Source organism: Lathyrus oleraceus, chromosome 2, assembly GCF_024323335.1.
Source record: "Lathyrus oleraceus cultivar Zhongwan6 chromosome 2, CAAS_Psat_ZW6_1.0, whole genome shotgun sequence".
Classification (NCBI taxonomy): domain Eukaryota; kingdom Viridiplantae; phylum Streptophyta; class Magnoliopsida; order Fabales; family Fabaceae; genus Lathyrus; species Lathyrus oleraceus.
The window spans coordinates 291,762,898-291,774,537 of record NC_066580.1 but is presented as its reverse complement, the minus strand read 5'-3'; the positions used below and the strand labels follow the sequence as shown (position 1 = coordinate 291,774,537).

Here is an 11,640-nt window from a genome sequence, read left to right as displayed (position 1 = left end):
GTTGGCATCAGAACACGGTCTGTACTAAACACTTAACTATGATACATAAATGATCTTGAGACAAATACTCTTTTCATCATGCCTGAGAGTTCTATTGTTACTAGCCTTTTTAGAAGTTCTCCTCGTGGCAATAACAACCATGAACAAAGTACACATGTTCAAAACAAATATACTGCTAAACTACGAACGTTCAGTGGTAACTCCACTAAATTTGAATGATTGGAAATCAATATTTACACTCACATCATTGGGTTGCATGATGAGTTATGGGATATTTTGGAAGATGGATTTAGATTTAAAGTCAATGGTGTTGTAATAGTTTCTGATAGAAATTTTCTCACTCATGATCAAAATAAGATTTATAGAAAGCATCATAGAGTGATAGGCATTCTTGTTGATGCCCTACCTCATTCTGAGTATGTAAAGATCATTGATAAGTCTACTACTAAGACTATATTTTAATCCTTATGTGTTATCTAAGAAGGTAATCAATAAGTTCAATAAGCTAAAGATAATCTTTTGGTCTAGCAATATGAGTTGTTCAGAATGAAAGATAATGAGAACATCGAATCAATGTTCTCAGGATTTCAAGTTCTTATGTTTGGACTGCATGTCCTGAACAAAAGCTTTACCACAGTGGATAATGTCAAGAAGATTCTTAGGAAATAACATATGCTTAAAAGATAAATTGCTACTAAGGAAATAACCTAACATTATACAATTCTACGAATATGATAAAGATTACTTAAACATACAATTATAATATATATATATATTATATATATATATATATATATATATATTATATATATATATTATATATATATATATATATATATATATATATTAGATAGATATAGATAGATAGATAGATAGATAGATAGATAGATAGATAGATAGATAGAGAAGAGAGAGAGAGGGAGAGAGAGAGAGAGAGTTAGAGAGGGAGAGTATGTTAGACATATAATGGTTTGGCTATCGTCCTCGCTAAGTTTTCTCTGCTCTCCAATGATTTTCCTTTGAAAATTTTGGTCTTCCACTATAGCTTGTGATAAATTACCAGATGTTATGTACAATCACAATCCAAATAATGTTGAAAATATAAAAATATTTCATCTGAATCCGTGTTGAGTTGTACACGGTTTCCAAACTTAATCCTTGTGAAATATTTACATGAAATCGTCTTGAATCTTCTAGCACCGAGAATGTTTCTCCAAAGTCTCCGTTATGCACTGATCTTTACTTGATCCTATCAGTATCTTAAGCCTTAGCCTGTTAAAAGATTGAAAAGAGCTCCCACTTTGTTTGTTGGCTTCCACACAACACTACTAAAATACTTTTGGTGGGAATAATCTCCTTCTTTTCTGCTGGACTTTTCAAAACCAACCACAACGACATATTACTCAAACCTCTGGAAAATTAATAAATATTTAAAGATACGTTAACCACAATAATACCTCCTCAGAATCACACACCTCAAAAGATGATATTTATATCCACACGAAAATGGAAAAAGAATGAGTTAGAAGATGAAAGAATTAGTTTACAAAACATCTTCAAAACTCTTATGAAAATGAGAGAACAAGTGTGTTGTGAAATTTCAAATCAATAGTGAAAATGTATGTTATCCAAATTTGTGAAAGGTTTTGAGTAAGAAAGTGTTTCTATATGTTAGAGATCTATCACAAAGTGAGTGAAACATAGTATTTGATTTGAGTCATAAGAAAGAGGTATGATTCAAATAAAAAAATCAAGTGATTTGAATCAAGAGCAAAAATTGAATTACATGAATTACCAAATTAAAGGAAAAACTGTCTCAATTTGATTCAAAACGAGAAATTTTTTATTTGAGTCAAACATGTATGATTCAAATCATGGATGTTGTGATTCGAATCATGACTATATGAAAACATTTTCTAGATTCCATGTTGCTCTGATTCAAGTCATGGAAGTGTGTGACACACTTCCTGAATCTCATGTTTGCAAAATCATAAGTGTTTTTAAGTTTCTAACATTGTTGTGACATGAACCATTCTTAATTACAGTTATTGATTCAAAAACTCAAAAAATAATCGTGAAGCATATTGCTTACAATATAACCAAACAGTTTGATTTATGCACGCGTAAAAACGAATTTAAAGTTCGACCCTAAGGTATGAAATCGAGAGGAGACTCAATTGAAATATAAAGAAAACCAAAAGATAAAAAAAAAACAAGCAATCAAAACATAAACCCGGGAGGCAGAGGCAATGCAACTTCATCATTATTTATTTTTTCACAATTAAGTTATAGGTAATATACATAAAGCCTCCAAAAACTTTAGACAATTGACTCACATGATTTTTTATTTTGGAGGTTTGTCTTGGAATACACAGCAACTCACCAATTTTACTATTATTTCATATATAAGGTTCTAAATAGAGACCGTGATCGGATTGATGATGGAAATAAGATTATTTCATTTTTTTCCTCAAATGCGAGGCGGTTTTGAAGAGGCGCGTGGCGGGTGATTATTAAGGTTAAGGTTGGGACTCCGTTCCAAGCCTTATCTGTTGCTGCTGAAAATAGAATTGGGGCACCTATGTCATCATTGAAAGATGCAAGGAAGATTGTTGAAGAAGGCAATGTTGATCAATGGGGGCGCATGATAGAGGTCTCCGACAACAAAGGCAGAATCGATCTGGGCTTTCAGCAAGGTTCATCAACTGCTAGGTCTGAAGATATGCAACTTAACTTCTGTAGAGGAGGGTTCATTCATGGTAATGAACAACACTTAGCTGCTGTGCTAGGGGATGCCGAAGAGGAAAACTGCACCAATTTTGTGACGCACAGAAAGGCTTGCAACAATTGGACTGCTGTTTATATTCCTGTTATTTTGCATTGATCTAAGTAATTGCTTTTATATGTTTTTTTAAAAAAATTCCCTCTCTTATGCCTAAGGGAGAAGTGAACATTGTTGGGCATTTTAAATTGATTATCAATAAAATTAATTATATTCATCCACATCTTTGATGTTTTGTTTTTACTTATTGCTTATTTCTGAAAATGGTAATCACATAAAACATAAATAAATAATATAATTGTCCATTTATATAATATTTGGTCACAAATTCACTTCTCTAAAATCAAAATATCAAATCATTATTCAGGTTGGTTTCTAACCCTATTGAATACAATGATCCTTCTCCTTCTCCAAATTTTGAATTCCCTGGGTTTGAGACCGAGGAGGAAAGTGATGAAGAAGTGAGTGATGCATTGTCTTTTCTACTTGAGCATGATGAAAAGACCATTCAGCCGTTCAAAGAGCAGATTGAGTTAGTCAAATTGGGTTATGAGGATGATGTGAAGGAAGTCAAGATTTGGTCTCGATTGTGTCCATATGCGAAGAAGGGGTTGATCGATCTTCTTCGAGAGTATTCAAATGTGTTTGCTTGGTCCTATCAAGACATGCCTGGTTTGGATTCTGAGATTGTGGAGCACAGATTTCCGTTGAAGCCAGAATGCCCGCCAGTCAAACAGAAGCTGAGGAGAACGCATCCTGATATGGAAGTAAAGATCAAAGAAGAAGTGCAGAAGCAGATTGATGTCGGTTTCCTTATGACCGCTGAGTATCCGCAATGGGTGGCCAATATTGTGCCTGTGTCAAAGAAAGATGGAAAAGTCTGCATGGGTGTTGACTATAGAGATTTGAATAAAGCCAGTCCGAAAGATGATTTCCCCCTGCCACACATTGATATGTTGGTAGACAATACTGCTAAATTCAAAGTCTTTTCATTTATGGATGGATTTTCCGGATATAATCAGATCAAGATGGCACCCAAAGATATGGAGAAGACCACATTCATTACACCTTAGGGAACATTCTGTTATAGAGTGATGCCTTTTGGTTTAAAGAATGTTGGTGCAACTTACCAAATAGCAATGACTACTCTTTTTCGTGATATGATGCATAAAAAGATTGAAGTTTATGTCGATGATATGATTGCTAAATCTATTGATGAAGAGGAACATGTTGAGCATTTGTTGAAGTTATTCCAGCGTTTGAGGAAATATAAACTCCGCTTGAATCCCAATAAGTGTGCTTTTGGTGTTCGTTCTGGTAAGTTGTTGGGCTTTATTGTCAGCGAGAAGGGTATTGAGGTTGACCCTGCCAAGGTCAAAGAAATACAAGAGATGCCTGCGCCCAAAACTGAGAAGCAAGTCAGAGGTTTTCTCGGCCGCTTTAATTATATTTCCAGATTCATTTCACACATGACTGCCACATGTGCGCCTATATTCAAGCTTATTTGGAAAGATTAGTCTTGTGATTGGACCGAAGACTGCCAGAAATCTTTTGATAGTATCAAAGAGTATCTGCTTGAACCTTCAATTCTGTCTTCACCTGTTGAAGGAAGACCATTGATCATGTATTTGACTGTGCTTGAAGATAGTATGGGTTGGGTTCTTGGTCAGCAAGATGAGACTGGAAAGAAAGAATTTTCTATTTACTACCTCAGTAAGAAGTTCACTGACTTTGAGACTCGATATTCGATGCTGGAGAAGACTTGTTGCGCATTGGCTTGGGCTGCTAAGCGTCTGCGTCAGTATATGTTGAATCATACCACTTGGTTGATATCCAAAATGGATCCAATTAAGTATATATTTGAGAAGCCTGCTTTAACTGGGAGAATTGCCCGTTGGCAGATGTTGTTATCAGAGTATGATATTGAATACCGATCTCAGAAAGCAATCAAAGGTAGTATCCATGCTGACCATTTGGCTCACCAACCGATTGAAGATTATCAGTCAGTGGAGTATGATTTTCTTGATGAAGAGATCTTGTGCTTGAAAATGAAAGATTGTGATGAACCATTACTTGAAGAAGGGCCAGAACCTGGTTCCCGTTGGGGCATGGTATTTGATGGAGCTGTTAATCAGTATGGCAATGGCATTGGGGCAGTAATCATTACTCCTCAAGGCACACATTTTCCATTTACAACTAGATTGACTTTCAAGTGTACAAACAATATGGAAGAATATGAAGCTTGTATTATGGGGCTCGAAGAGGCCATTGATCTCAGAATTAAGTATCTAGATGTCTTCGGAGATTCCGCTTTGGTTGTGAATCAGATCAAAGGTGAATGGGAGACGAATCAACCCGATTTAGTACCGTATAGAGATTATGCGAGGAGGATTTCAACTTTCTTTACAAAAGTTGAGTTTCATCATATCCCTCGAGATGAAAACCGGATGGCAGATGCTCTTGCAACGTTGGCATCAATGATTTTAGTGAAGTATTGGAATGAAGTTCCCAATTTGACCGTGATGCGTCTTGATAGACCAACTCATGTGTTTGCTGTTGAAGAGGTCAAAGATGAGAAGTCGTGGTATTACGACATCAAGTGTTTCTTCCAAAGTCAAATTTACCCGTATGGGGCATCTTTGAAAGATAAGAAGCCTTTGAGAAGATTAACCGGCAATTTCTACCTGAACGGTGATGTGTTGTATAAGAGAAACTTCGACATGGTTTTGCTTAGATGCGCAGATAGACACGAAGCAGACTTATTGATGACTGAAGTGCATGAAGGTTCTTTTGGTACTCATTCCAATGACATGCAATGGCAAAGAAGATGTTGCGAGCAGGTTACTATTGGCTAATAATGGAATCTGACTGTTGCAAGTTTGTGAAGAAATGCCACAAGTGTCAAATACATGTAGATAAGATTCATGTTCCTCTGACACTGTTGAATGTTATTTCTTCCCCATGGCCCTTCTCCATGTGGGGAATCGATATGATTAGGATGATTGAGCCCAAAGCTTCAAATGGACATCGTTTCATTTTAGTGGCAATTGACTACTTCACAAAATGGGTTGAAGCGGCAACATATGAAAATGTAACTAAGCAAGTTGTTGTAAGGTTTATCAAGAATCAGATTATATGCCGATATGGTGTGCCAAGTAAGATCATTATTGATAATGGATCGAACTTGAATAATAATATGGTGGAAGCTCTTTGTAATGACTTCAAGATTGCACATCATAATTCTTCTCCCTACAGACCCAAAATGAATGGGGTTGTTGAAGCTGCAAATAAGAACATCAAGAAGATTATTTAGAAGATGGTTGTCACGTATAAGGATTGGCATGAGATGCACCCATTTGCTTTACATGGGTATCGTACATCCATCCGCACTTCAACAGGGGCAACCCCTTTCTCTCTTGTTTATGGTATGGAAGCAGTGCTCCCCGTGGAGGTTGAGATTCCTTCATTGTGTGTGCTCATGGAAGCCAAGTTGACTGAGGCTGAATGGTGTCAGACCAGGTATGATCAGCTGAATTTGATTGAAGAGAAGAGATTAACTGCCATGTGTCATGGTTAGTTATATCAGCAGAGGATGAAGAAAGATTTTGATAAGAAGGTCAGACCTCGGGTGTTCAGAGAAGGTGACCTTGTGCTCAAAAAGATTTTATCGTTCAAACCGGATTCTAGGGGAAAATGGAATCCTAATTATGAAGGCCCATATGTTGTCAAGAGAGCCTTTTCAGGCAATGCTTTGATTCTTACAACTATGTGAAGCTAGAGGAAATATACCCGAACGTATCACACGCTCGAACATACAACAGAGTCACCATCGAACTTTATTTATCCCCAAAGGGAAGGGAAAACATCGATAAAACCCAGGGAAAAGAGATATACTGGGTAAGGAAGTCGGTTATGCAAGGGGAAGGTATTAGCACCCCAAACATCCATGGTACTCCATGAGAACCGTTTTGATTGTCTCACTTGAATAGGTGTTAGATCTAAGATTACTCGCAAAAGAATAAGGGGAAAGGAAAGGATATAGACAAAGTGCTCGGTGAGGATTAGGGCCCTCATGCATACGTATCCTCATAGTGCAATGAGGAATTCAGAGCTCCGTAGTTCATAGAACTAATGGTGGGAGATGAAAAGAAGTGTGATCAAATGTATAGTCTGAACCAAAGGATAATATGATTTGAACTCCAACAAGGGGTGAAAATGTGAACCCAAGAGGTGAATACGATGAGCGTTGGGTCATACGTCCCATACCCAAAGATACTCAGAATGGGGGTAGGAATACTCCAGTCCCACTCCTTCTCAATTACTTAAGGCTCGTATCATACAACTTGATTCATGATTGATAAGTTGTCGATTATTGTCCTTGCTTTTGTTGTTTTTGCTTTGTGAAGATAAACTTGTTAATCATACGGTTAGAATTGTGCTAAAGTCTATGAATAGAGGTGAATACGATGAGCACTGGGTCATACGTCCCATACCCAAAGATACTCAGAATGGGGGTAGGAATACTCCAGTCCCACTCCTTCTCTATTGCTTAAGGCTCGTGTCACACTCTTCTAACTTTGATTTAACAAGTGTTGAAGATGCCACCTTTGATGTGATTGAGTAATCCGCTGCTTGGTATGACTGAGGATGCCTTGATTGAAGATCTTGTCTTGAGGCCTTGAGCTCCACAGCTTGGAAGAAAAGTCTTATTAAGTGACCACAGGTCTTTTGGTCACTCAATTAGACTGTGGGATTATACAAGTTCAAAGGATTTATTTAATCAAAATTGCTTTTGATCAATTTAATTAGGGGTTTCGTTTTAGTTTTGTGGGGAACTAGGTTAGGATCTAGTTGAAGTTAGTAGTTATTGGAAACTATCCTAAGGGATCATGCATTAGAAGTTGATTGAACATTCTAAGTTAGAAGTTAGAAATCCTAAGGGAGCATGTCAAAATATTGATTAAAATCATGATTAAAATTCTATGTTAAGTCCTAAAAGAATCTACAATTGTTAGGAAATGATTCAATCCTAATGTCAAATTCTAGTTCTAATGGGATCATGTCATTCTATCACTAAAGTAACAAAATAAGACCCATAAGGGCAAAATGGCAAGATAAACCCTTAAGAGGTAAAATTGTCAATTCTCATGAAATATTAATATTTGATTAAATTTCTACTCGAGCAAGAAATCAATTACAAGTCAAATCCAAATTCCAAACCAAATTGATTATATCTGACTCTAAAGGGTCGAATTCAATTAAAACTAGAGGCAAATAGTTCTAATTCTAATTATCTCTATTAATCCTAATTAAGTTCTAAAATCTAGAGTAATTCTAAAATTCTAAAAAAGTGCATTAAGTCTAATTAAACTCAATTAAGCTAAATTTCTAATTAACCAAAAATTAACCAAGAATTTATTACTAATTAAGCTAATTCTAAATCGGATTATTCTAATTAACTTCTAACCATGATTAACAAAGTAAAGATCAAGAAGTAAAGAAAAGAGAGTGCATGCCTGGATTTGGGGTGTGCATAACCAAAAGGACTCAATGGTTCAGTCAATGGGCCTTAGGCCCATAATCTCTTCAACAAAGGGCAAAACAGAGTGGACAGGGGAGTGTGTCGCTTGGAGGGGTGTGAATAGGAGAGGATGGTGTATGAAAAGAACATGTTGCTTGGGCCAAAGGCTCAAGTCTTCCAAGAACGCCCAAAACCCGGCTCAAGTGAAAGGAACACTAACGCCATGCTCCCCAAAAATGCAAAGGACTCATCTCCAACATCCCTTCCCAATTCGTAATCTTAGGTCGAAATCAGAATTCACGTTCGAGACATAAAGACTCAAGCTTCAAAATTTCTAACTCGTGCAGATAAATCATGTACATCCACGAGCAATGGCGGGTCCAACTCTTCAATCACGAAGAATCAAGGAAATGCAATGGAATACACGCCGCACCTTGTCATCCACGTCGAATTCGATCGAGGTTGTGCGCGAAGAGAAATCGAAGGAAAGAAACCCTCACCAATTTCACGCTCCGGGTTGTCGCCCGCGTTGCTGGCACGTTGTTGTTGTCTTACTGCGTCGCGTTTGTAATGAAAAGGTGAAGAATGATTATTGTCGACTCTGATGACGAGCGCTACATCGTTATGTGTTGTGATGATGATCTAACATGGAATTGCACATCACGTCGGAGACAAAATCTTCTTCGACATCGGTGAGTTCCTCGTGTTCCAACCTTCTTCAATTTCCGTTTTCTTCTGTTCTTGATTTTCACGTGCGTCTCGGTGCTATTTTGATGTTCTAACTTCCTTCTTGAATTGTGCAGGAAGCTGTGATTGTGGCGGATGATGAAACACGCTTGAAACAGAAGGTTGAAGAAGCTGCAAGATGGCGAAGATTGAAGGAGAAAGTGAACCTTCTACTGAAGAGTAAGAAGGTGATTATGGAGATTCGGTTGAAGGTTGAATATGAAGGTGACGGGTATGGAATCACAAGTGCGATATGAAGAGAAACGTGATGCAGAGTGCCGACCCCTTAGTGCCTAGCTGCAATGAGGTATTTATAGAGTTTCAGTTGCTTATCCCTAGCAATTTCTGTTTTCCAAATTTGTTAGAGTTTGGTTATGGGATCCGTTAGAGTTAGTTAGGTGATGAGAAGTTGTTAATTCGGTTAGGTGGTTAGAATTTATTGACAGGTTGTTACAATTGGTTATTTTGGTTATGAGTTATTTACAAATTTGTTTTAAATTCAGCAGTTAGTTGTGAACTTAATTTCCAAATTCAAATTCAGTTAGGGTTGAGTTAGATCTGAATGTGATGTGTTTATACTGAGTTAAAACAATTAGATGTGACATCAAAACGCAGTTAGGTACTCATGTTCTGTTAAATCTACTGACAGGTCCGTCATGGTGTAACATGGTTAAGTTCCATGACGAATTGATGACAATTTCAACCTACCGAATTATGGCATTGCAACAAGATCATGGTCCTTTGGCAGGTAGTGTAATACCCCAATTTTGACCCTGATATCCCTCATGCAATTTCATCATAAGCATTAGCATTGGGATCATATCTTGGCATCCTCCTTACCCCTCTTTCATTGGGTTTGTTTTGGGAGAGATCACCAAGCACTTTGTGATTATATCATACTTGTATTTTATCATTTCACTAACCAAAATACCGAAAAATATGTCTTTGCATTTGTCTAACTCTTTTGTAGGAAGGGCATGATTCCATTGATTCATCAAGTTCACATCTAGGGTTTGAGACCCTCATGAACAAAGAGCACAACCAAGAATTGATTCAAGAATGGTCATTAACATAATATATGAGTCCTAATGTTCTCTACATTTTATATTGATCAAGTTTTCTTCAAGAGTTTGAGGGTGATTTTCCTTGGAAATCCTAGTTTGACTGGGTATCTTGAGTAACTTCTCCAACAAACTATCTCACAAATTGATCAAATTTCTCAAGGGACACTTCAAATTTCATCATCTTAAGCATATATAATCTACCATGAGCCAGGAAAGTCAAGAGAATTGGAAGTTAGCAAGTTGGTTGATGGTGGTTGGCCAGATGGATTCATCTGATCAAAACTGGGTCTCCCTAAACCCTATCTCCTACAATTTTCACCATATGAAAATGATTCTAAGAGAAAACGTACTCTAAGTTACATTCCAAACAACTTTCATGTTGAGACCTAGAGCTTTTTTTCTTGGAAAATCATTTTCTATGTTGAAACATTATAGGTCATTTTGTCTAAACCCTAATTTGAAAGTCAACTTCCCAAGGACATAACATGCTCAATTTTTATGAGATGAAAGATTTCCAAGTTTAAAAATCAAAATAAATGTGTCTACTTTAACTTTTATGTTTGGAGTGGGAGCTGATTCAACTTTTTTGAGCATGTGATATGAGGTTACATTATAGGTCACTTTTGACCTATACCTTTGATCAAGTGATTTTTCCAAACTTCAAAAATGCATAACTCTATCATTTTAAATCCAAATGACATGAAATTGGTGACCATTTTAAAGGTCTTTGATAGAGATACAACTTTGATGAAGACACGTTTCTGATTTGAAGCTCATATAAAAAGTTAAGCGAGGTGGAATATTGAGACATATGGCTTGACACTTAGAAAATTTTTGATATGTCAAAAATTTCCAAACATCCACCTCAAATTTCTCCAAGTTCCAAGCTCCAAATGAAAAAGTGTTGAACATTAAACTTTTTCCTCTTGATCCACCTTTCCAAAGAGCTCAAATTCATTCATTTTGGACAAGGAATGCATAGGCTGCGCATGGCATGAACATGGTGACATCACTTGGCAAGGATCAAACTTCAAATTCAAATGCACACTTGCCTTGCAATCCAAGCTTAATTCAGACTATCTAACATTCATTTCTGGACTTATTGCAATGATCTCATGGGCCTGTACACGCCCATGCACCCTTGTATCACCATTTTGCCAAAATTGGAAAGTGATTTCAAGTGTGCAAATATCAATGATTTCAGCTATAAATAGAGCTCCAATTGCTCAAAATTTCAGACACATTCGCGCCAGCTTTGATCCGCCATCTCAAACCCTCACTTTGCAAAGGATAAACTTGAGAAATTCTTTTGAATTTAAGGTTGAATTTCCACTGTTTTGAAATTCAAATCTCTAGGAATCCACAACCTTGTAAGCATCCAACCTTCTTCTGCAAGCAAGTGGATGGAGACCAAGCACAAGCAAGATCAAGATCAGTTGAATCCAGACCTCCATTGAAGGTATTTTCCAAAAAAATTGAACTCTTCGATTCTCTCAAATTCTTGCTCAATTCTATTGATTCTTTGGTTATCTGAAGTCCTACCCATG

The 11,640-nt window shown here is 36.8% G+C and overlaps 1 long non-coding RNA gene across 1 annotated transcript; it reads left to right on the top strand.

The window, feature by feature from the left end:
- The first annotated feature begins 8,496 nt into the window (after positions 1-8,496).
- Positions 8,497-10,876, top strand: LOC127121352 (uncharacterized). The gene is made up of 3 exons (XR_007803412.1): positions 8,497-8,995; positions 9,107-9,336; positions 9,679-10,876. It is a non-coding gene; the product is annotated as an uncharacterized LOC127121352 (long non-coding RNA).
- Positions 10,877-11,640: the final 764 nt, after the last annotated feature.